This window comes from Sorex fumeus, unplaced genomic scaffold (assembly GCF_029834395.1).
Source record: "Sorex fumeus unplaced genomic scaffold, SorFum_2.1 ptg000022l, whole genome shotgun sequence".
Lineage (NCBI taxonomy): Eukaryota > Metazoa > Chordata > Mammalia > Eulipotyphla > Soricidae > Sorex > Sorex fumeus.
In genome coordinates, this window is record NW_026606079.1 from 7,914,990 (window position 1) to 7,925,378 (window position 10,389).

A 10,389-nucleotide genomic window follows, 5' to 3' on the forward strand; every position below is an offset into this window, starting at 1 on the left:
CCATCTCTGCTTGCTGATGACATTGTTCTAATTGCACCAAATATTAGCCAAGTGGCATAAATGCTGACCGACTTCAACCATGAGTGTGGAAAGGTCAGAATTCAGCTGAATCTCACAAAGACAATGTTTATGAGACAGAGTCTCGTTCCTGACTTTCCATTAGCTCTTAATGGAATGAACATATCCGAATGCAACAGTTATATGTACCTAGGCCGAGAAGTCAACATGACGATTGACCTGGCACTTGAGTTGTGCAGGAGGAAGAGAGAGTCTTGGATCGCCTTCAAGAGCTTTGAAGAAATAGCTAAGAGGACGAAGAACCTTGAGCTCAGGGCACATCTCTTTGACTCCACTGTTCTTCCTGCATTAACATATGCCTCAGAGACTTGTGCCCTATGAAAACAAGATAAGAACGCTATTCAAGTCTCCCAAAGAGGAATTGAAAGAATTATCCTTGGAGTATCACGCATCCCTCAAATGAGAAAGAATCCAGAATTCTGACCTCTGTTGATGATCAAGAATCAGGGATGCTGCCTCCTTTGCCAAGGTGTCCAAAATCGATGGGCTAGACACGTAATGCAATTTGGAGACAACCGCTGGACTAGAGCTGTTACCAACTGGATTCAACTGAATGTCAAAAGATCGCCTGGCTGCCCACCTACGAGAAGGTCAGACTTCTTTGTCAAGACACTCAATGATCGGTTTGAGGCTCTTTGTTTTCCCGGAGTGAGCAGAAGCCATTGGGCTACACTAGCACACGACGGGGAAGAAAGGAGACGTTTCTGGTGCCCGCTCGAGCAATTCAATGAGTAAAGGGGTGTCAAGTGATCAAGTAATCAAGTGACAGAAGGTCAATTCTACATATATTGAGACCTAACCAAAATTTTTCCAAAGAGGTCTATCCTGTTGATACTACCACCAGCAGAGATTAAGAATTGCATTTCCCCCACATCTATGCCAACACAGAATGTTTTGGTTCTTTGTGATGTATGCCCTTCTCCCTGGCATGAGGTAATATTTCACTATTGTTTTCATTTACATGTTTCTTATAAGTATTGGGGAGAATTTGTTCATACATTTTTTGCCTGAAAGTCTACTTTAAGTATGTTATCTGTTTAATACCCCCATTTTAGATGGGGTTGGCTTTTCTTGATAAGTTCTACAAGTCCTTTATACATGTTCTATTAATCTTATACCAGATGAGTCGTAGGCAGATATTTTCCCCCAGTTTTTCTTTTTCTTTTTTTATTCTGGTCATCATTTCATTTTCATTGATTGGGTCATTTAAAAAATGAGACTGAGAATATAAAAAGCATGAAATGGGTGAAAACGTTGGCTCGACATTGATTCCAAAATTATTAGGCTATGTGAGGGAAATTGAAATAAGAACACAGATACCATGTGTTTGTTGGCAACACAAAACGATTGTAATAGACTGATCACAATCACAAACACAAACTCACCTTCAATGTTGGGTGCACAAATAACCGAGACAGTCAGTGAGTTCTCACGTGGAATTGTGATCAATGTGGGTGAATCTCTGCAGATCCAGAGTCGGGACACACCTCATGTGTCTTCACAGTACAGGGCCTTACTAGCCTCTGTACACACAGCGAAGTGCTAGGATGTGGTCGCTTCTTCCACAAGCCCAAGGCAAAACAAAATCAGCTCTGGACTCACTCTCACTGCCTTCTCAGAGAGTCACCAGGGCTCAGCACCATAGCTGGTTAGAGAGAATCTGGAGATGGAGCAGGTGAGGGACAGCGATGCGAGGACGACACCAGGCTTGGTCCCGACTCATGCATCTGTACCTGGGACAAGACACCTGGGGAGAGAGAACCACAGAGAGTCACAGGCTCAGAGGCCCCAGGCCCACCTTGGAGCCTCTGTCCAGGGTATACTCACATCCTGGAGATGCCACCACAAAGAGGAGGAACCAGCGCTGATGCACATTGCTGACCACAAGTTCCATGATCTCAGACACCGTGTCAGGGGGAGAGGGAGGCCAAGTTGGTGTGAGTGTGAACGTGGTTTTCAGCCTGGGTCCTGAGTGCAGATTTGCATAGGGGAGCCTCTGTAGAGAAAGTCAGGGACCCGGGGGGAGGCTAATGTGTGGGATCCCGGGGAGGAGGGGCGGACAGTGACATTCAGATATTCCCCTGGGGCCCTGTCAGAGCTGGGCCTCTTCCTCCAGAACAGGAAACATGCTGAGGCACTCTCACGGAACAGGAATTGCTGAGGGGGAAACTGCGGCTGGGGAGGAGAGACTCAGGACGCTGATGACAAAATCCAGCCCCCCCCCCAAGGGCCTCTACCCTGTAGACAGGCCCCTGCCCTTCAGTGTCCCTGTGTGTTTACATCTATTGTCCCTCTCTAGGCTCTAACTTTGTGGGAAACAGTCATTGTCATTTTTTCCGGCAATTCAGAGAGAGCTAGGTCCAATTCATGTACAACAAAATTCACAGCGGATTATTCACATACTCAACTTTGATAAAATTTTTTCACTGTAACTTCTTCACTTTTAAACATACAAGGGGGTAGATTTGTAAATTCTCCCTAGTGATGAGTCTGTTTGGAAAAGGAAGAGCTTCTTCCTAAATGAGCTTCTTTTGATATGCTCCTGTCGAGGAGCACCTAAACCTGCTCTGTCCTGTATATAACTCGGCACCCAGAAGAGAAGGTCCCTTCCTCTGGGCTGTTGCTGAAGGACAGAGAGAGTCTTGAGCCTTTCCCTCAGATAAATTCTGGCCCTGTGAGTCCCAATCTGTGTCTCAGACCCTGACTTCATGGGGAGGAAGTCAGGAGGATCAACGTCCCTGTCATCTCCTCACCCGGCACAGCTACCTCCCCCTTGGTTTTCTGACACATTCAGGATGTGGTTGTCACACTGTGTCTCTCGCACAGTAATACATGGCTGTGTCCTCAGTGCTCAACCTGCTCAATTCCATGTAGACTGTGTCCTTGGACTTGTCTGCAGTGAATGTTAGTCTTCCCTGGAACTTCTTTGCGTAGCTTGTATCACCATCACCAGGGTATATCCCTCCCATTCACTCGAGCCCCTGTTCAGGGGTCTGCCGCACCCAGTGCATCGGGTAGCTGGTGAAGGTGTATCCCGTTGCCTTGCAGGAGATCGTCACTGATGTCTCAGGTTTTCCCACCTCAGCCCCTGACTGCACCAGCTGCACCTGGGAGTTCACACCTGTGGACAGCAGACAGGAGTAGGTGGATTCCACTTGATGGCCCCTTTCCCTCAGTCCAAGGCATTGGGACACTTACCTGCAGCCACTGCCACCAGGAAGAGAATTGTCCAGGTCCAGTCCATGGTGAGGACCGTGCACTCAAGGGCTTCTGAAGGTGTGGGTGTGCCTGCTGTGTGAGGTTGTCAGGACACAGACACATCTGTATTTAACTCAGTGTCCCTCGTGTAATTTGCGTATTCATGAGGAGGTAAAAATCATAGCTGAAGTCCTGACCCAACCTGAGTAGGGGCTGGTGGAAGCCACCGGGTCCATCCTCAAGGGGAGTCAAGTGGTCCACGTTCTGATTCTTGTTTGAGGAGATGAGACCCTGCCCTGTCCCAGGACTCTGTGCCCACAAAACTCCCTCTCAGGGGACCAAGCCCTTTTCAGGACCTTCTTCTCAGGATCCCCCACATCTGTATGTCCTGGACACATCTGGAAACATCTGGGCTTTTAGGTTATTTCTGCAATCCTGGAACTCCCCAAGAGATACTACAATGAGACTACAAAACCATCCTAATGCCCCCGTGGTTTCCACTGGAGATGTTAAGAAGTCCAGAAACACCCACTGCATACAGGCTTTATCAATATAATAAATGTTCCTCCACAAATAAGTCTGCACAACTTAACTTTCTGTTCCCTATACGTATTTTAATTTTGGTGTTCTTGAGAAATAAAAATTTAGTTTTACCAAAGACGGAAATCCATGCTGAGGAGATTTCTGCCTCTCTGCACCCATTTCACCAATCTCTGCACCCCTTCTAGCCTGCAACTCTGTGCTCTTGGGACTTGGCACCCCCTGCAACTCAGTCCCCACCTACTCTTTTTTTTTAAACGTAGGATTATTGCTAATTATTCAGTCTGTGATTAGGCTGGTAGAATTGGGCATGAACTCCACCTTACTTTTTTTTTCTTTTTTATAAATTTATTTGTTGAATCACCGTGAGAGCAGTTACACAGCTTTCGGGTTTAAGTATCGGTCATACAATGATGAAACACCTGTACCCTCAATACTGCCCATTTTCTACCACCAAAAACCCCAGTATACCCCCCATCTCAAACCTCCCCCTACCTGTGGAGCAAATGATTTCCACATTACTCTCTCTCTCTACTTTGATTGCATTCAATATTTCGACACCAGACCCACCATTATTATTTGGAATTTTACCGCAACACTCAGATCTGCTAAAAAGTCAATCGTAGACAATTTATGTTCTATTGCTGGCTATGAATAACGTATAATGTCATGTGGCCTCAGTAGTGGCTGAGTAATTTTGGGATTCCGAAATTTTAACAGTCAAATCTGCAGCGATTTCTGCCAAAACCTGCTGGATTCCGAGATTTGTTCCAGGTCTTTGGGATCATGGCCTTTAAGCAGCTTGATTAGAGCCAGGGAGGCCATTCATGGGCAGTGACCCAGGGTCTCTCTGGGGCAGGGAGGAAAAGGCCGCCTCCGCCCCTATCCTGTGAGGCCCCACATGTCTCATCATGTGAGCCCAAACCTGACTGTCCAATGGCCTCTGGAGGACGGCAGCCACCAAGCCATCCGGGAGAACAGGCCTAGGCATGAAACCTATTCCCACCTGGGGTGGTCCAGCACTGGTAACCTACTGCAGGGATGGGAAACATTTATGCCAAAAGCTGCTGGGTTCTGAGATTTGTTTCTGAGCCTCTTGGATCATGGCCATTAAGCAGCTTGATCAGGAGCCAGAGAGACCATTCATGGGCAGCGACATGGGGTCTCTTTGGGGTGGGGAAGAAAGGACCGGCTCCATCCCCATCCCGCGAGGCCCCACATGTCTCGTCACTGTTGGCCCAAAGCTGACTGTTCAATGGCTTTGGAGGATGCCAGCCACCGAGTTGCCAAGGGGGAGCAGGGGGAGAGACAGCACCCTTTCCCCCTGGGGTCGCCTGGCGCTGGTAAGCTACTGTGGGGATTCGATGCATTTCTGCCAAAAGTTGCTGGGTTCTGAGATTTGTTTCTGAGTCTCTGGGTTCATGGCCGTTAAGCAGCTTGATCAGGAGCCAGAGAGGCCGTTCATGGGCAGTGATTCGGGGTCTCATTGGGTCAGGGAGGAAAGGGCAGGCTCCACCCCCGTCCCGTGAGGTCCTGCGTGTCTCTTCACTGCGGACCCAAACCTGATTGTTCAATGGCCTCTGTAGGATAATGGCCACTGAGCCACCATGGGGAACAGGCCAAGGCATAAAACCTATTCCCACCTAGAATGGCCCAGCGTCAGTAATCTACTGCGGGGATCAGACGCATTTCTGCCAAAAGCTGCTGGGTTCTGAGATTTGTTTCTGAGTCTCTTGGATAATGGCTGTTAAGCAACTTGATCAGGAGTCAGAGAGGCCGTTTGTTTGCGGGGTCTCCTTGGGGCAGGAGGAAATGACCAGCTCCAGCCCCATGCCATGTAGCCCCTCATGTCTCGTCACTGTGGGTCCAAACCTGACTGTTCAATAGCCTCTGGAAGATGATTGTAACTGAGCCACGAGGAGGGAGCAGGTGGAAGGACAGCACCCTTTTCCCCCCTGGGGTGGCCCAGCACTGGTTACCTATGCGGGAACAAAAAGCATTTCTGCCAAAAGCCACTGGGTTCTGAGATTTCTCTGAGTCTCTGGAATCATGGCCATTAAGCAGTTCGATCGGGAACTAGAGAGGCTTTGCCTCCAATTATATAGCTGAGCCAGAGGTGGTTTATGGGTGCATCTCCCACATACCTAAATTTTGGCCAGCACAGTGGTAGGGTGTTTGCCTTGCACGCAGCCGACATGGCCGACCCGAGTTCGATTCCTCCACCCCTCTCGGAGAGCCCAGCAAGCTACCGAGAGTATCTCGCCTGCACGGCAGAGCCTGGCAAGCTCCCCCGTATTCGATATGCCAGACACAGTAACAACAAAGTCTCCAATGGAGATGTTACTGGGCCCGCTCGAGCAAATCGATGATCAACGGGAGGGCCTTTACTTACTTTACTTTTACTTACTTTCTTGGTAAACTTGGTCCCAAGTTGATGGGGTCTAGCCAAAGGCACAGCAGCAATTTTGGGGTATCTAGAAGTCTGAAGGTACCATCAAACTGCTAATGCACTCACCTCACGGATACAGATTGACCTGCTGGCATCAAGTCATATTCATTTATGGGTTTTTTGATTTGGTTTTGAGCCACACTCAGCATTTCTGAAGGCTTATTCCTAGCCTTCCTGTGTTCAGGAATCACCCAGGTAGGTGCATCCTAGGAAAATATTAGCAAATAAAGTAGTTATGTATATATATATGTATATAAATTAAAAGGTGACACTGAGTGTTCCTTGCTGAGAATGTGTAAATGTAATACAATAAATATTTAATTCACTCAAATAAAAATACTAAAAACCATCAAACTAAAAGTGGATTTAAGTCTTTAGTAAAGATATTAATAGAAACAAAAATGTATTAAATTTGCTAAATTAATAAAGAGATTTTCAAAAGCCAGGCATGAGTCTAACAACAGCTGCCAACAAGTTTATTATTTAACTGAATTAGTAGGTCAAATATAAGTAAATAAAAAATGAATACGATAAAATAAATAGTTTTATGGCACATATGACTTGAACTCTGACTTTTTCAGTGATACACTATAGTATTATTCAATGAAATTTACATAGAAAAATGCAAGGGGAGAGAAAGAGAGAGCCATGTTCATGAGAGCACTTGGGCTTTTCCAAATGGGAAAAATCTTTTAGTTCTGATTTCTCGTCAGATATGTTAGAAGTCTGGAATACCTCTTCTCACCCAACACATGTGAAAACCTGAAGAAGTGAAACTCAGAGATTCACTTTCTGTCTCTCTGTGAACGATAGGAAAAGATACATGAAGAGAGAAGTAATATAGTATTATCTAAAGAAATTTACTTAGAAAAATGCAAGGGGAGAGAAAGCAAGAGAGAGAGAGAGAGAGAGAGAGAGAGGGCACAAGATTCACAAAGACAGCCGACACACAGAATCTGGTCATCATCATGCATGTGAGACATTCTTCTCCCTTATTGATTTCTAGGATCCTATGCAGGTTCTCTCTCTCTCTCCGTCTCTCTCTTCTCTCTCTCCCTCGCTCACTGGGGTCTATGGATTTATAGGTTGCGATACAGACACTGAAGATTATCATGTATTTCTCTTTTCCTACTTCTAACCCTCAGTTCTTGTCCACAGTGACCATATCTAACTATTTCTGTTATACTGGTCCTTCATGTCCATCACACCCCACACACATTTAGCAAGCTTCCAACCATTGACCAGTTCTATTGGCCCCTGTATTTCTTGGCACAGAATATTAATCTCATACAAAAGTTTGAATCGCACAGAAAACAATTATTCTCTATCTGTCCCTTTCCATCTGACTTATTTAACCCCACCTGATACTCTCCATGTCCACCCATTTATAAGCGAATTTCATGATTTCAGTTTTTCTGGTGGCTACATAGCATTCCATTGTGTTGATGTACTATATTTCATTGAGTTAACTGTTCTCGGACACTCGGGTTGTTTAAGATTTGGCTATTGTGAATACAATATTGTGATGCAGTAAACATGGGTCTTCAGAAATATTTCCAAATTATTATTTTGGATTATTTGTGTATCAATACCAAGAGTGGAATTTCTGGGCCATATGGAAGCTCAATTCCTAGTATATAGGGTAGTATCAAAGTTATTTTCAAGGGTGAATCCCATCACTATTCCCACCAGCAGAGAATGAGGATTGCATTTCCTCCACATCTATGCCAATGCAGAATGTTTTGATTCTTTGAGATGTGTGCCCTTCTCCCTGGTATGAGGGGATATCTCATATTTGTTTTCATTTGCATTTTTCTGATAAGTGACAGGGAGAATTTATTTATACTGTACTCTGCATCAAAGTCTACTTTAAGAATGTATCTGTTTAAAATACCCACTTTAGATGGGGTTTATTTTTTCTCGATAAGTTTTACAACACAGTGGGGCCTGGCAAGCTATACGTGGCATATTCGCTATGCAAAAAACTGTAACAATAATGGATGCCATTCCCCTGACCCTGAAAGAGACTCCAATACAGCAGCATTGGGAAATACGAGTAAGGCGAGCCTGCTAAGATCTCAGGGCTGGGATGAATGGAGACGTTAATGGTGCCTGCTCGAGTAAATAGATGAACAACGGGATGACAGAGACAGTAATACAATGATACATCAGATGAGGGATGGGCAGGTATTTTCCCCCAGGTTTTTTTTTTTTTTGATTCTGTTAATAATTTCATTTACATTGATTGGGCCACTTAAAACAGAGAGACTGGGGACTGTTGCAATAGCACAGCAGGCAGAGCATTTACCTTGCCCGCAGCCGACCCAGGTTCGATTCCCAGCATCCCATATGGTTCCTCAAGCACCGCTAGGAGTAATTCCTGAGTGCGTGAACCAGGAATCACTCCTGTGCATTGCCGGGTGTGACCCAAAAAGAAAAAAAAAATAAAATAGAGAGACTAACAACACAAAAAGCATGAAATGGGTGAAAACTTTCGCTCAACGTTGATCCTAAAACAATTAGGCTATGTGAGGGAAATTGAAAAAAAAAGACAGAGACCATGACTTTGAACTCAGCCGAGAGTAACTTCTTGGTGGCAACACAAAACTTTTGTCATGGGCTGACCACAATCATAAACACAAAGTCACCATCAATGTTGGGTGCACAAACAGCCTAGAGAGTCGGTGAGTCCTCAGGTGGAATTGTGATCTATGTGGGTGAATCACTGCAAGTTCAGAGTCAGGACACACTCACATGTATTCACAGCGCAGGGCCTCACTCAGCCTATGTGCACACAGTAAGGTCTGACAATGTGGTTCCTCCTTCCACAAGCACAAGCTGAAACAAAATCAACTCTGGACTCATTCCCCACTGCCTTCTCCGAAAGTCAGCAGGGCTCAGCATTTCCCCTTCAGACTAAGATGAGTCTAGAGTATTTTATTTGTCTCCTAGAAACCCCAAAGCATTAACTAGTGGAGATGATCATAGTCGTGTTCACAGCAGCACCAAGTACAGTAGCCAAGATGCACACACAGCAGACAACCGCAGCGTCATTTCTGTCTATTTCCTTATTCAGCCATGGAGTCCATTCTTTTTGTCCTTCAGCTCTGTTTGAAGGACAGTGATCATTGCTTCCTTACTTCTCTCCCTGAGACTTCTGAATCTCCTTGTTAGTGTTTTCTTCAAGTCAGAGAGCACTGAGAGGATTGTTGCTCTCCGAACACGAACAGAGCATAGGATGTTCTGATGTTCTTACCTGGATTCATTAAAAAAATAGGATTTTGTTTTTATTGCTCCCAGTGCTGTGTGGGAGTCGAACGTGTAAATGCCCATGGTCTGGGCATGGATTGGGTGAAGTTCCTCCCGAATAAACACTCTTTTTACCTAGAGCTGTGACTTTAGTCACTTCTGGTAGTCACAAAGCCTGTGGTGTTTTCTCAGTGGGCTGGGAGGTCCAGAGATTGGGTTGCAGGAATAACTGTGGTGCTGACGGGGGCCTCCTGAGACCTGTGACATCCTTCGGAGAACAGGCCTTAAAGAATATCATGAAGCTATAGAAATAAACTGTGAGTTTCAGGAATATAAACTCTCAGTCCATTAGTATCAAACTGAGAGTCCAGAAAAAATCCTTAGATTTTTTAGGGCGAATCTTTGTGAAAGGATTCCATACTATGGAGTCAAGCAAGGAAAATCTCTTCCACAAAGGTTGTTGGGAAAACAGCAACACATAAAGAAGCAACAATACAAGTAGAATTGAATTCATATCTCTCACCAGATACAGAATTTAATGAAAGTAGACTTATGGTCCAGCTTTGCAGCAGAATCCTTTAAATACACAGAGGGATACCTCGGCCGCTCTCTACATGACACTCATCTTAGAGAGCTCGTTTGTAGTTTCTCTCCATTTTCAGAGATAAGATAAGCTAAAAATATAAATGGAACTAAATCAATTAGAAGATTTTAATATCAATGTCAATGACATTAACATTAAGGGACCCTACTGACTGGCAGAATCTCCTGTCTCTCTACGTGAGCCCTGCAAGCTACCGAGGGTGTCCTGCCCACATGGCAGAGCCTGTCAAGCTACCAGTGATATATTCGATATGCCAAACACAATAACAAAA

The 10,389-nt window shown here is 45.2% G+C and overlaps 1 pseudogene; it reads right to left on the reverse strand.

Moving 5' to 3' along the window:
* Positions 1–2,882: 2,882 nt before the first annotated feature.
* On the reverse strand, positions 2,883–3,322 carry LOC130023209 (immunoglobulin heavy variable 1-3-like; annotated as a pseudogene).
* Between the last annotated feature and the right edge of the window lie 7,067 nt (positions 3,323–10,389).